At 50.9% G+C, this 15,180-nt stretch overlaps 1 protein-coding gene across 1 annotated transcript in view; it reads left to right on the forward strand.

Moving 5' to 3' along the window:
• The first annotated feature begins 858 nt into the window (after window positions 1-858).
• The window catches only part of SBK1 (SH3 domain binding kinase 1), a 52,934-nt gene continuing 38,612 nt past the window's right edge, over window positions 859-15,180 (forward strand). The window contains exon 1 of the mRNA XM_084818796.1: window positions 859-1,473. The gene's annotated coding sequence lies outside the window, so the exon portion shown is untranslated. The remainder of the gene's footprint in view (window positions 1,474-15,180) is intronic.

The following is a 15,180-nucleotide window of genomic DNA, read 5'->3' on the forward strand; positions in this document are numbered from 1 at the left end:
GCAGTTTTGCATTATCAAAAAAAAATATTCTGTGCACGTGCAGTTTTGCATTCCATCCTTTACAACTGCGTCTACATTCCCAATGAATCAGGATGTTTGCCAGCTCAAAAAAATAAAAATACCCCGCGCATGGGCAGTTTTGCATTTTAAACTCATTGAAATCATAGCACCACCGTGATTACAGGAATAAAATGGAGTTTGCTTCTGCTGACCAGATGGCCTCATCACCTGCCGCCCCTCTGGATGGACATGCATGGGGTCCCTGGGCTATGTGCTCCTCAACTCTGGGTATGCCCCTAGCTGCCCCACTGGGTAGGGCCGGCCCTGCACAAGCGCCTCTCCCTTCACTGGCAGTAAAGATGTAATAATAATAAATTAATAATAAAGGAATAAAAATGAATAAAATACTAAATGAACCAAACAAACAAATAAATGAAGCGACGAAATAATCGATACATAAAATAATAACAATAATTAATGAATATACTAACAGTCTGCGGCCTTTTCATGACACCTGGGGCAGCTGCCTCACTCTGCCTCATGCTAGGGCCAGCCCTGCCCCGCATGAAAGGCCTCAGTCGAAGCATCCCTTGCGGGGAAACCGTCCTTAATCCGTTAGCCCACCCTTAGCAGAAAAAACACCACCCCCACCGCCCCGCAGTCTCCGGAGAAGCAACCGGATTAACCCCGCTCCCTCCTCCCGGAGGGGATCTTCCCCCGAACCTCTTGGCAGCCGCTCAAAGGCGGCGGCGGCGGCGGCTCGGGCTTGACCTAGAAAAAAACAAAGACACGGGTGAAAGGATCAGCTGCGGCGGCGGATCCGCTTTAGGACCCAGCGAGGCCGGGCAAGCGGGCATCGCAAAAGCAGCCGGGGAGGCGGCGGCGGCGGGCTGCACAGACCCGGGCGGGAAGCGCCGGAGCCCGGTCCCTCCCCAGGCCGGCCGGCAGGCAGGCAGGCAGGCAGCGCGCGCGCGGGCAGAACAAAGAGGGCGCCGCCGGGGCAGAGCTGGGGCCCCTCCCGGCGGGACAAGGGGAGCGCCGGGGGCGCGCGCGCGCGGCCCGCCCGCGCCCCTCGCCAGGTGCCCCGCGTGCGCCCGGGCGCCGCCTCCCGCGCGCGCGCTTCCCCGCCCCGGCCACGATGACTGCGCGCCCCGCGGGCTGGGGCCGGAGCCTGCGACGATGGAGCCGCTGAGGGCAGGCTGCGCCCGCCGCCGCCGCCGCCGCTGCCGTCTCCGGCGGCTCTCGCCGCGGCCGCTGCCGCTGCTGCGCGCCGCCCCTGCGGCGGTCCGGCCCCGGGAGGCGCGGGGCTGCGGCGCGGGGCAGGGGCTGCGCCGCCGGCTGGCGTAGCCTCGCCCGGGGGCCGCCCTCGCCAGCCCGCCAGAGAGCGGGGAGACCCCTCGCCAGCCAGGGCCCGCCAGCGCGGAGCGGCCGAGAGGAAGGGAGCGCCTGAGGACGGGGCAGCCCTGAAGGCAGGTGGGTCTGGGGGCCGGGGCGCGTGTGCGCCACGCGCCGGAGCCCCACGCGCCTGCATGCACACGCACGGGTGACATGTGTGCGCGCGCCTACACGTCTGTTTACGCGGGCGCGCACACACACACACGCACACCCCCCGGACTTTGATTCAGAGCCCCCGAAGACGGCGAAAAACGTTTTGCTTTAAGACTTCAACATTTCTGTTGCGGGAATGTGGGCGCATGTTACGTTAGTCGCCGTTGTATCTGGACGCGTTACGTTAATCACGGTATTATAGCTGGACGCGTTACGTTAATCACGGTATTATATTTGTATGTCATACGCGTTTGATCTCCGGTCAGAAAAGGTGTATGGGGATATAGGGGGTTCTTGAGGGTGGTCTAAGGGCTACAGATACCCCTCTCCATTCCCCACATTTGGAAGTGGAGCGGGGGGGGGCGTGGAGGGACTGGCATAAGAAAGGATGCGAGACCAAAAGGGCAATAGAGGAGGAGGGTGAGGAGAGAGGGGTCTTAATGTGTCTGTGCCTGGGCGCACTGGGGTGGGTCTCTCTGTATAAGTACAGCGGGGGGGGGGGAAATTCGGGGCAGGGGAACACATGCAGCGGAGAAAATTGCAAGCGGCAGTTGTTTGCTAGGAGAGATTGTGAAAGGGTGGGGTTGTTTAAAGAGGTCCAAGCAAGGTTTTGGTTGGGTGCCTTGAGCACAAAGCGCAGCTAGAACAATGAGCCCCTCCCCCCTTTATTTCTCCCCCTCCCCCTCCCCCACTGCCACTTTCCACCTGCAGCAGGAAAGGCGATGCCACCATTGCAATCTGTGCAGAGATGGGCAGGGCGGGGTGGGGGCAGGCTGATCGCCAGTTGTGCTGGATGTGAGGTACTCTGTCTAGCGCAAGGTCAGCCACAATGTGTAAGTGCAAGGGTGCATGTCTGGGAGGGGGGGTGAGATCTTCCAAGAACACCCCCCACCCCTCTCCACACACACCTTAATGGGGGGTTCTTATCCCTCTTCTGGGGAGGGCTGGGCTCTTAACCTGCATTGCTTGACCACGCACAAACACAGACACAGAGACAGCCACAGACAGTGTTTGCGCTAATGTGATGCAGGACAGTTTGATGCCCCTTTCCCTTTCCCCATCACACACACACACACACACACACACACGAGTTCCAGCTCAGGGATGTACAGAATGTAAGCCCCATAAGCACATGTGTGACTCACATACATGCATGCAAGCACATGGCTTTGTCTGGCACGCAGTGCACCGTCTTCCTCCTTGCTTATGTGGGGCCGGGAGGGAGGGTCAGACATCAAGGAAGTGGACATGGTTTGTGGGGGAGGGGCCTGGCTGGGAGGGGCCAAGAAGAGTCTGTTTTTGTCAATGGGCAGTTGTATCCTCCCTATTGGGTTCCATCACCATTCAAAGCCCACCTGCTTTGGGTCGTGGCAATAGAACTGATGGGGAAGTGGGGTGTGTGTGTCTGTGTGTGTGTGTGTTGAGCTGGGTGGTACAGTGTGTGCCTGGTTTTGGTCTTGCTGTAGTAGCAGCATCCTTTCTGCCCAATCTTCCCTCTTTCCTAATATGCAGAAGGTCTGTGAGGAGAGAGGTGTGTGTGTGTGTGGGGGGGAAGGTTCCAATTTAAGACATAATTCCCCCCCTTTTGTCCCCCCCTTGAGTGTTTGTATAGGCCAATAGTACTTCATAGGAGAGCCAGTGTGGTATAGCGAGAGTCAGGGTGGTGCAGTGGCTAGAGTGTTGGACTGGATTCAGGAGACCCAGGTTCTAATCCCCACTCAGCCATGAAGCACACTGGGTGGCTTTGGGCCTGTCACTGATCTCAACCTAACCTACCTCACAGGGTTGTTGTGAGGATAAAATGTAGAGGAGGAGGATCGTGTAAGCTGCCTTGGGTTCTTTGCAGGAGGGGTGTGGCAGGTCCAAACTGGGCGAACGTCAAGAGTAGGCATGGTTGGGAACCTCCCAGGGACCCACGCTGTAGCAGGGGCCAACAGGCAAGAGTTCCTGAAGTTGCTCCACCTTTTCAGCCTTGCAACTTGCTTGTTCACCGGTCTTTCGCTCTGGACCGGGCAACGGTGGTGGTGAGAAGGAGGAGCAGGAGATGCCACTGCTTACCTTCTCCCTGGCTCTCTGCCTCTCAAGCCAGCAAGCGGGAGCCATGATGAGGAAGAGGAGGCGAAGCAAGAGCAGCCGGGGACCAGGGCGGTGAGGAGGCAGACTCACAGAGGGAGGGGCCCCATGGAGGATGTTTCACCCAAGGGCCCTCCAAAACGTGCAGTTCGGGAGCCAGAAGATGTAACATCCTTGGAACGCCTCCTGAAAACATACCTGTTCACACAGGCTATCCCGGGGCCATAACTACTGCTGGGTTTTACCTGGTATTTTTAAACTTTTAAAAGACTTACATTATGTTTTTTTCAAGTTGTATTTCATGGTTTTAATTGTGAACTGCCCGGAGAGCCTCAGCTACTGGGCAGTATAAAAACGTAATAAAAATAAATAAATATTTTATTTATTTAATTTTAAATTAATTTTATTAATTAAAAAAATATTTTTTTATTTAAATAAATAAATAAATCAAATAAAACCTGGAGCCAGCACCGAGCTCAGATGTACCCACTAACATCAGCTACAATAACAGCTACTACATGCCCAGAAGCCTTCTGGCCAGGGGGCACAGTCCAGCATTAATCCACAAGATCTAAATGAATTTCAGGATGCCCAAAAGGCATCTGCAAAATTAATTTGCTTTTCCTGGATTAATTATCGATTCAACCTTGGGGTGGGGAAGTGTCCCCCAGATATATAGCGTTCTGTGTTGCGTTTTTCCTGAACCTTCGACAGGGCTTCACAAATAGTATCTCAGTCATTCTTACAACCCCCCTGTAAGGTAGGCTAGTATTATCTCCATAGTATACATGGGGCAGAGGGGGCGGAGAGCGTTTAATATTTCTTTTGTTTTTATCCCATCTTTCTTCCAAGATAGAACTTCAAGGTGAGGGTCTCCAGATGGTCTCCCATCCAGGCACTGACCAGACCCACTTAGCTTCAGAAAAAGGTGCTACCTCATGTGCCATTTTAGACCATGTCCAGGGGAAGTATTCAGTGGGTTTAGAGCTGATCTGCAATTTTCTCCATCGGCGTCTTAGTTCATAGATCATGCTCTTAACAGCCACGTGACATCAGCTGCATTTTTTTTAACGTTGGCCATGCTGGTGTGGATTATGGGAGTTGGGGTCCAACAGATCTGCAAGACACCAGTTTGGGGAAGGCTGTCTTGGAGAAACAGAGCCTCCGTGCTTCCTTCCAGGAACCCCCTGCACTCAATTTACCACGTGTATCATTTTCTAAGAATGTGACAACATGAAGGTTTGAACATAGCAGTAGTGGGGAACTTCAGGCCCTGGGGGCCAAATCTGCCCCTCTAGGGTTTCCCAGATGGCTATTCCTTTCCCTGACACCCATCGTTCTGTGGCTTCACAGCCCTTGTTCAGGTTTTTCCCCATTCCAAAAGGTTGGAACGCTTCTCCCAAGGCTGAGCTACAGGCAGTAAAAGCTTTAAGCTACATTATGCTGGTGTACTATCCCCTCCCCTTTTGCCTTCATGCCCCGCCCCCCCTGGAATGCTGCCCGCAAGAGCTGCCCTGAAATGGAATTTGGCCCTCGAGCTGAAAGAGGTTCCCCACCCTTGGAATACCAGGTGATGGGGCTTGGTATAACAGCACCACAAAAAGATGGGGAATTTCAAAAGTGATTCTGATGCCTTTTTGGAACGTTTGGTTAAAATAATAATAAAAATGTTTTGCAGCAAAACACACCAACTGTAGTGAATCTAAAAAGAGCCCTCATGGATCATTCCCAAGGCCCCTGTCAACTAGCATCCTGTGTCCCACAGTCACCTGTCAGGTTCTTCCAGGAAGCCCACCAGCAGGGTATGAAGGAAATAGCTTTTCCCTGCAATCAGCTTTCAGAGGTATACTGCTGCTGAACATGGAGTCTTCATCTAGCAATCATGCCTAATAACTAGAAGGCACATGAGGCAGCCACCTTGCTGAAGCTAAGCAGTTCTGGATCTGGTCAGTGCTTGGAGGGGAGACCACCTGGGAAACACATGTAGCCACCTAGAGTTCCACAATGGAAGAAATAAATATAATAAATTAATTTATATAATATTTAATGTATATAATATATACATTATATAATATAATAAATAAACTATTGATAAACAACTACCCAATGGATTTGTTCAATCCCCCTTTAAAGCCAAGCAAGCTATTAGCTATTAAGACACCTTGGGGTAGCAAATGCCTTAAGTTAATTAGGCATTACACGGACAAGTGATTCCTTTTTTGTGTTTGCTACCTGTAGGCACCCAGTAACATAAGAAGAGCTCTGCTGGATCAGACCAAGGGTCCATCTAGTCCAGCATTCTGTTCACACAGTGGCCAACCAGCTGTCAACTGGAAACCCACAAGCAGGACAGGAGTGCAATAGCACCCTCCTGCCCATGTTCCCCAGCAACTGGTGTCCATAGGCATACTGCCTTTGATACTGGAAGTAGCATGTAGCCATATCATGACTAGTAGCTATTGATAGCCTTCTCCTCCAGGAATTTGTCTAACTCTCTTTCAAATTGGTGGCCGTCACTATGTCTTGTGGTAGCAAATTCCATAGTTTAACTATGTGCTGTGTGAAGAAGTCGTTCCTTTTATCTGTCCTGAATCTCCCACCAATCAGATTCATGGGATGACCCCGGGTTCTAGTATTTTGAGAGAAGGAGAAAAATATCTCCCTTTTCACTTTCTCCACACCACGACTAATTTTATACACCTCTGTCATGTCTCCCCATACTCACTTTTTCTCCAAGCTAAACAATCCCACCTGCTGTAACCTTCCCTCATAGGGGAGATGCTCCAGCCCCTTGATCATTTTAGTTGCTCTTTTCTTCACTTTTTCCAGCTCTATAATACCTTTGCTTAGTAGTGGTGACCAGAACTGAACACAGTATTCCAAGTGTGGCTGCATTTGTATAGGGGCAATATGATATTGGCAGTTTTATCCTCAATTCCTTTTCTAATTATGCCTAACATGGAGTTTGCTGTTTTCACTACGGTGGCACACTGGGTTGACCTTTTCATTGAGCTGTTCGCCACAATCCCAAGATCTCTTTCTTGGTTGGTCACCGCTAGCTCAGATCCCATCAGGTTATACTTGAAGTTGGGATTTTTTGCCCCAATGTGACTCCCTCCTAGTCTTCCAGCCACATGTTTCCAGAATTAGAGAAGATCAGGTGCACTTGGGCTTTGAAAGGCTCTGTTTCCGCCTTCCCTGACAGAATCCTCCAGCCTACATGGCCATTAGACCACTAGGTTATGTTGGCTGGGAATGATGATGGGAGTTACAGTCCAAGCCATCTGGAGGGCATCTGGTTAGGGAAGGCTGCATTTATTCATCTTCAAGCACATAGCTCGATTTAAAAGGCTCCAAATCAAACTTGTATAAATGGTTAAAATCTTAACCTACAAACAATTATCATCTACTTAATTCACACTGCGATAGATATGTCAGTTCTTAATTTGCACAGCATTCTGTCACACTCTAGCATGACCAATAAACTCGAGCTGAGTGGAGCTATGTTGGCTCAGTTATCTGTGGTTTTCATTGAGTTCTACTGGGGAGCATTTAGAGAGGACAAAATCTGCTTTTCATGCCACAAACCAGGGTCCCCAGGGATAGGGGCAGGTTCAGCCCACCATCCCAGTGAAATCCCTCAATGTATCTCTTCTACTTTCTTCCAGTGGCTGCTACACACACACACACACGCACACACACACACACGGTCCAAAAGATGCCCACTGTATAATCCCCCAAGGGCATTTCACTGGTGGCCTGTTCACTATCGGGCCAGATTTAAGGTTTTGGTTCTAGTATATAAAGCTCTAAACAACTTGGGACCAGGATACCTGAGAAAGTGCCTTCTCCCTTGTTGACCTGCCTGGTCACTGAGGTCATCAGATGGCATGGCCCTGGTGGTTCCGCATAGACCTATGCCTCCCTGCATCCTGGCATCCCTGTGGCCAAATTGGGCTCCCAATGGCCGCTCCATAGGAAAAAACAGGCACGTGACCACAGAAAATGTCCATGGTGGCTAGAGCGTTGCCCCCATGGGGTGGCCGGTCTAGCCTGCAGACTCTATGTTTCTGGCCCTCCAAGGCCTATTTTTTCATCCACAGAGCCCACCACACAACATGATAAGCCACACTGGGGGCTCTTAACTCTATTGCAGCATGTGGTTAGCGTGGGGTTTACCACCCCTCCTGACCTGGGCAAACACCCTCCAGATGCAGAATTTTTACCCTACCCACAGTGCCTTAGCATTGCATCTGAACAGGCCCAGAAGCTCCTCAGATGGGGTGGGGTTAACAACAGACCCAGATCAGCCAGATTTCCTAAGACCCCAGAAGACCTCTGACAAACACAGAGACAGCCACAGACAGTGTTTGCGCTAATGTGATGCAGGACAGTTTGATGCCCCTTTCCCTTTCCCTTTCCCCATCACATGAGACAACAGCTCTTCCTGAGTGAGCTCCAGCCAGCATAGTGCTGTCCAGGTCCTGACAGACCCTTGCCATCCCATATAGCCAGACTTGGCCCTGCCCTGCCCTGCTCCTCTAGTAAGTCCAGCTGCTCCAGATCGACTCCCCTGGGTACCTTGAGCCAAGCTAGATAAGTCAGGGTCCCAAACTCTTCCCTTTTTTCCAGGCCCTCTACAGCGGATGCAAGCTCCTAGCCAGCTGACTGTCACCAGTGACGGTTGGCTGTGGAATCCATCCCGCGTGGAACCCAAACTGGTTCTCCTTCCCAACATATGGCATAAATGCAGAAGTCAGTGACCATTACGAACCAACGCTCTTCGTTCTGAAATAAACATGGAGTTGTCTTTTGACAAAAGAAAACTGGCATTAATTATAATGGCTCTATTTTCCTCCCCCCTTAGTCTCTCCAGGGATTTTAAGTAATTGTGTAAGAGCTGTGAGCAAGAGTGATCATGCACAAGTATAAGGTACAACATCACACGTTCCTGGGAGAAAGAGGCGACTGTGTTTCGGCTTTGCATTCTCTCCAGTAGATGAGGCACAGTGTGGCTTGCAACCTTAGAGAGACCTGAATGAGGCCTAGAGGGAGGAGGCAGTGTTGAAGGGCTTGTTTGCACGACCCTTGTCGGAATTACCCAAACGCTGTGCTTCTCTAGACATACTGCACATTCCAGACCGTTATTGCTTTGATAATTTCACACACCCCCACCCGCAGCACTGCGCAATTCCGTCCTACTTTCCTCCTGTAGCAATTTTGTGACTGACTTAATTGGGTTCCCTCACCCCACCCCTCAATCTCCCAGTACTAAACAATATACCTGCAAAACAGCAAGCACATCTGTGCTTGCAGAAAAACAAAACAAGCGGGAAAGCCATGCGGTGGGATCAGCATCTAGCCTCAGGGGAAAAAACCTCCCACTACAACATTGATAGGAGCACAGGGCAGCACGGGAACTGATGGAGATGGTTAATTGTTCCCATTTGGAGCGATAGGGATGGCTCCAGGTTTGAGGGTGCCCTCAGCAGAGGGCCCTGTGGCAGGTCCGGACAGGGCCAGTGTCAAGCATAGGCATGGTCGGGCACCTGCCAGGGGCCCACACCCCAGCAGGGGCCCACTGGAAAGAGCCTGCTGGAGTTCCTCCTATTCTTCAGCACTGCAACCTGCTTGTTCACCTGCCTCTCGCTCAGGCCCAGCCCGTGGTGGTGGTGGTGGTGAGAGAGAGCAACTCCAGGGAAGTCTTGTCGGTGGAGAGACACCTGCTGACTCACTCCCTGGCTCTCTGCCTGTCAAACAAGCGAGTGGTAGCAATGGTGGGGGGGAGGAGGAGGAGCAAAAGCAGCTGGGGACAGTGGCGGTACATCAGGGGCATTGTGGGAAAAGTTATATAGCGGAAAGGAGAGCCGTGCTGGGGTGCTGGGACCCTGGCAGTTGCCTGAGGGTGCTGGGTGCTGATGCTGCTCACAGGCGGGGTGTGTGCTCTGTTTCACAACTCCCAAGAAAAAGAGTGTGTTTCCCCCCCGCTTGGCAGCTGCGCTCAGGAGCCCACAGCTGCCAAGAGACGTTCACCTGCCATTAACTCCAGCAAGCCTCCCTCCCAAAGAGGTGGAAACAGCAAACTGGGACAGCTTGGGTAAGAACAATCTGGTCATGGCAGCCCATGCCTTAACCGCCTCCAGTTTAGATGATTGTAATGTACTCTATGTGGAGCTGCCCTTGAGAAGTATTGGGAAACTGCAGCTAGATGCAGAGTCAGACTTTTGTCTCGTGTGCAGTTTATAGCTGTCTTGAAACAGCCTCACCGGCTTCTTCCTAGTTCTTGAGTCCAGTTCAAGGTGCTGGTTCTTACCTATAAAGTCCAAAATGGCTTGGGACCAGGGTTGCTCTGAGACCTCCTCCCATACGAACCTGCCCAGTGCCTCTGTTTTTAAGGTGAGGCCGTGTTACACGTCCCACTTCCAGGAGAGGTGAAGTTGGCAGGGACACAAGACAGGGCCTTCTGGGTAGCAGCACCCCGGTTTTGACACTCTCTTCCTAGGGAGGTTGTAGAACTCCCTTCCCAGGCAGGAAGGTTAAGCTATTCCCCAGCTGGTAAAAATTACACTGTTCCGTCGAGCTTTTAGGGATTAATGCCACTATGTGATTTTAGAAGTTTCGTGAACTATTGCAGTCTGTATATTTTATCATTTTTGTTTTAGTTTTGTTTTGTTTGGAAGTTGTTGTTGTTGTTGTTATTTAATGGTGTTATTGTAAATTGCCTCAAGCCCTTGCTGAGAGGAGAAACAATTCAGGAATACACAACACAAAAAATAAAATACATCAACCCTTGCAAGCTGAAAAAGACCTCACGCCATCGTGTTTTGTTTTGTTTTCAAGCAGTATATCACTGAACATTTGCAAGTGAGACTTACACTGCTTTTGGAGGGAAAAACAGAGGTTGGTGACTATTTGAGATACAGTGGGGTGTGTATGTAGGGAATCCCTTTCCCTTTAGGACCAGATGGCAAATGCTTTTAATTTCTACAACTGACATTCTTCCTGGGCGGAGCTGCCAGCTGCCCAGAAAAACAAAAACAAGGCTTGGCTTGGCCTGGCCTGGCCAGTTCTGTTTCTTTTACCTGTGCCAGTTGTCAGCATTTTTTATGTAAAAGCCAGAAATTAGGGCAGGTTGCCACCAGCTTTCAGGCCACTTCTGAGCAGAGTTCAAAGTACTTTTTGTAAGCCACCTCAGCTGGCTTCAGAGAGGCAGTATATTATTTATTTCTTTGCAATATTTATACTCTGCCCAAAATGCTCCTAGAGCAGCTTACATAGGTAAGTAGCATGGCCTCAGGCTTACAATCTAAATTTAAGGAATGACACACAAGGAATAAGGAACAGGAATGGTGGAAGCATATATCTAATTAAACATTAAAAAAAGAAGGGCGCTATCCTATCTGGATGCCTGTCAGCCTCCGGACTCGGCGGCTGATGGGCATCCTATGCAGAGTGGGAGGAGTGCGGAGGTGACCATCTCCTCCACACTTCTCCCGCTCCGCATTTTTGCTAGATGGGCGTTTTTGCCTGTCTGGCTGGGGCTCTGTGGAGCAGAAGGAAGCTGGTCCCTGTCCCTGCTTCCTTAGTCCCCTCCCCTCCCCATGCCCCGCCCATAGAACCGACCCCTTCCCCTCCTCTCCAAGGTCGCCTTTGCAGGCTCGGAGAGGCAGCCAGCACGGTTCTCTCTGTGCCGGCTGCAAGGGGGTCGGGGAAGGGAGCTCAGACTCCTGGGTCCAAAGTCGGAGCACTGGGTCCGAAATCAGAGCACTGACTCCAACCTCGGATCCAGGAATCCAAACTATCCTATGCCCCTCCCCCAAGACCCTGTCTAGGGGCCATAGGATTGCTCTCAAAAAGAAGCAAGCCTGTTTGAAGAGGTGGTGACAATTTACTTCTTCTTTCTCTCCCGCTCACAGCGCAGTCGGTTGGAATGGCCTCTGGGAGGAGAGAAATACAATATAAATAAAGGAGTACTGCTTCTCACCTTTAAGGCACTTCATGGCTTTGGGACCCAGGTACCTTAGGGAACATCTTAGGAACATAGGAAGCTGCCTTATAGTATGTCAGACCTTTGGTCCATTTAGCCAGTATTGTCGACACTGACTGGCAGCTCTCCTCCTTGCTTTGTGTTTTTAAGTTTGATGTATCTGCAAAAGCCTGGTTGACTATAGAGCAATAAACTGAATTGTCTGGCAGCAAAGGCTCTCCAGGGTTTCAGGCAGGATTCTTTGCTAGCCCTACCTGGTGATGCCGGAGATTGAACCTGGGACTTTCTGCATGCAAAGCAGGGGCTCTGCCACTGAGCTATGGCCCCTGCCCAGCTTCTCCCCCACCAATCTGCCCGTGTTTTAAGTTCTGTTTCAGAGGCCCTCATCTGGCTACTGCCCACCCCCACCAGCTGAGGGGAGGTTGGGAGCGGCTGGAGAGACAGCACTTTCCCGTTTCTGATACTGCCCCCCCTTTGTGGAATCTGCTCCCTAGGGAGGCTCGTCTGGTGCCTACGCTGTTATGTTTTGAGATGCCAGGTGAAGACCTTTACACACACAAAATCTGGATTTTTAATCGTGGTTATTTTTAGCCCTGCCGCTGGGCTGTTATTGTTTTACACTGATTCTCATTTGCTGTTTTGAACGCGACGATGTTTCTTTCGTTATTTTCTTCTGTTGTTGCAAACAGCCCTGGATGCAAGAGTTTGGCATGATGTCTGAAGCTGGGATCATGGTGTGAAGTGCCCCCAAACAAGCTAGGATTGTAAACCAGGTTTGGTTGTTAGCTTAGGAATGCTGGCTTGTTTCAGCAACTCCGGCTCATCGTTACATCCAAACATGGCCAATGTGTCTGCCAGAGGTAGCCGTGTGAGCAACAGAAAGGGTTTCCCTTCAACTCTGCCCCCTTGATATGCCAAAGCCAACTGGGACCTGCCACCTGACCCCTCTCAGGACTTTCTAGTGCTATCTTCTTCACGAAAGCATCATGAACCAAAATGGAGTTTCGCCTGGAGGGAGATTTCAACCTGGCCAGTGATGGAACCAATCAGTAGGACTAAAGCAGGTGCTTAGAACCTCAGGGCCTGGGGTCCGAAAGTGTCCCTCTGGCATTTCCCAGATGACCAGGCCTTCTTCTCCCCAACTGCCTATCGTTGGGGGGCTGCCTGGCTTTTGTGCTGTTCCCCGTGCCCGCATTCTAAAAGGCCGAAATGTCTTTCCGAAGGGGTAGTTACTGGGCATTAAGAGCTTTAAGCTAAAATCGGCTGGCACTTTTTTCCATTTTGGTCCCTCCCCCTTTGCCTCTGGCCCTGCCCACCATTGGAATGCAGCCCCCAAGACCTTCTCTGAAATGAAATTTGCCCATCAGGCTGAACAAGGGTGGGGAGGGGTTGTAGCTCAGTGTGATAGAGCACATGCTTTGCATGCAGAAAGTCCCAGGTTCGATCCCCAGCTTCTCCAGGTAGGGCGAGGAAAGAGTCCTGCCTGAAACCCTGGAGAGCCGTTGCCAGTCCATGTTGACAATACGGTCTGACTCAGTATCAGGCAGCTCTTTGTTCCTATGAGGTTCTGCACCTCTGGACTAAAGGCCAGCAGCGGGGATTATGGGGCTTGGATTCAAATCCTACACCCCCGCTCTGCACCCACTGCCCACGTTCCTTCAGGACGGTGTGTCTGCGCAGTGCCAGAGGAAGCTGGTGGGGGAACCGATGGCAGCGATGGCCGCTGAGGACGCTGGGAGCAATTCTGCCTTTGGGGCGAAGGGAGGTGGCTGTTGACTTGCCAAGACTGGTGAGAGGGAAGGGGGCAGGAAGGGGGTGGTGGATGGGGACTAGGAGAGGTTGGAAAGGAAACAAAACAAAGCCAAATGCAGCAAGGGAGAGACAGAGAGAAGCTGGAGCAAGGAGATGGGGAGCAGGTGGTGAGGCTCCCAGGGGAGGGGAGCTGAACCTGAGCAGCGAGAGAGACAACAAAGGGGAGAGAGGATCTGGGTGTGAGCATGTAAGAGGAGTTAATTGGCCTTTGTTTCCAGCAAGCTGCAGAGCTGGGTCTAGTCAAAGAGCCTCAGGCTCCGTAAACGCAACCATGCGCTGCCAGCGGTGCCGGGTGGTATGTTTTTCTTGATTGGCCATGAATGTGTTTCTAGAAAATCAGGAGAGATGAAATTCTGTCTGACCAAGACATGAGCTGAGGCAGCATCCCACGCCGACCTGCCTGTGGTGCAACGTGGAGCGGCCTGCTTCACGCACTGGACTGTGGGGCAGCAGAGCAGGAGAGGCCTGATCCAGGGGGTACGATACACCAGGAAGTCCTCAAGGACGGTCTTCACTGAAATGAAGGGGAGTGGCGCACTGCATGTGTTCAGGAAAACATCCCACAGGGATGTGCCCGGGGGTCATTTCATTTCATTCATTATATTTCTATACCGCCCCATAGCCAAAGCTCTCCGAGCGGTTCACAAAAATTAAAAACCATTAAAATACATTATGTAAAATATAAAAACCATTCACATAATGACATAAAACGAATATCACAAATAACATCAACATATATCTAAAACATTTTAAAACTATTGGCCAGAGACAATCAAGAGACTCATTATATGCTGCCAAGTGCCTGACAGAAGAGGGCAGTTTTAACCTGGTGCCAAAAAGATGTCAATGTTGGTGCCAGGCGGGCCTCGTCAGGGAGATTATTCCATAAATGGGGAGCCACCACCAAAAAGGCCCTCTCTCTTGTTGCCACCCTCCGAGCTTCCCTCGGAGCCATGTCATTGATTTGACAGGAGGGTGCCTTTTGGATGGTTCACCACAGCGCACCCTAATGACATGGCTTGGCCCAGAGTAGCAGCTAAGAGTGGGAGAGGGAGGTGGGAAGTCTCCCATATCACCAAAAAGAGGACATCATCAACAGGGAGGACAAAAGACAGCACATATTTGCACATATTTGTGTGTTTTAATTTTTTTTCATGTGCTGATTGATATGTATAGATGCACATTTAGAACTAATGACTATCATTTAAATAAAAATGCAGTAGAGAAGAAAAGATGGAGGGTTACAAATGGAAGACATCATCGTCTGGTTCCTCAATAAAATTCAGTGAGTGAGGCTAGGCGTGATAAAAGCCTTCTCTGGAAATGCCCTGTTGGAACTCCATCTGAATAAATGCACACAGGCTGGGTTCACACATGACGCTAACCCACTGTATGGGTTGTTGAATTCTGGGCTGTCGTGTTGTGCAAACCCAGCCGCATTAACAAACCATGGTTTGTTAACCATGAACAACACAGAAAGGAACCATGGTTTGTTGTTGGGTTGTGAACTCTGGGTTGTTTAAACCATGGTTTGTTGTTACATGTGAGCCCAGAACTGTGAGTTGTTTCACCAGGCTATAGAGGCAGCAGGCAAGATTGGTTAAAAAACAAAACAAAACCCAGCTGCTCTACATGCCAGTACCACAGCACTGCAAAGGCACTGGGGATACTGGGAGGGAGTGGGCAAAGGAGGAGCGAAACAAACAACCCAGGGATTGAGAAAATAAGCATCCGTTTGCTTGATCATTCACCAGACAAAC

Source organism: Heloderma suspectum, chromosome 12 (genome assembly GCF_057233095.1).
Source record: "Heloderma suspectum isolate Gila_16-S chromosome 12, 16-S_ref, whole genome shotgun sequence".
Taxonomy (NCBI): domain Eukaryota; kingdom Metazoa; phylum Chordata; class Lepidosauria; order Squamata; family Helodermatidae; genus Heloderma; species Heloderma suspectum.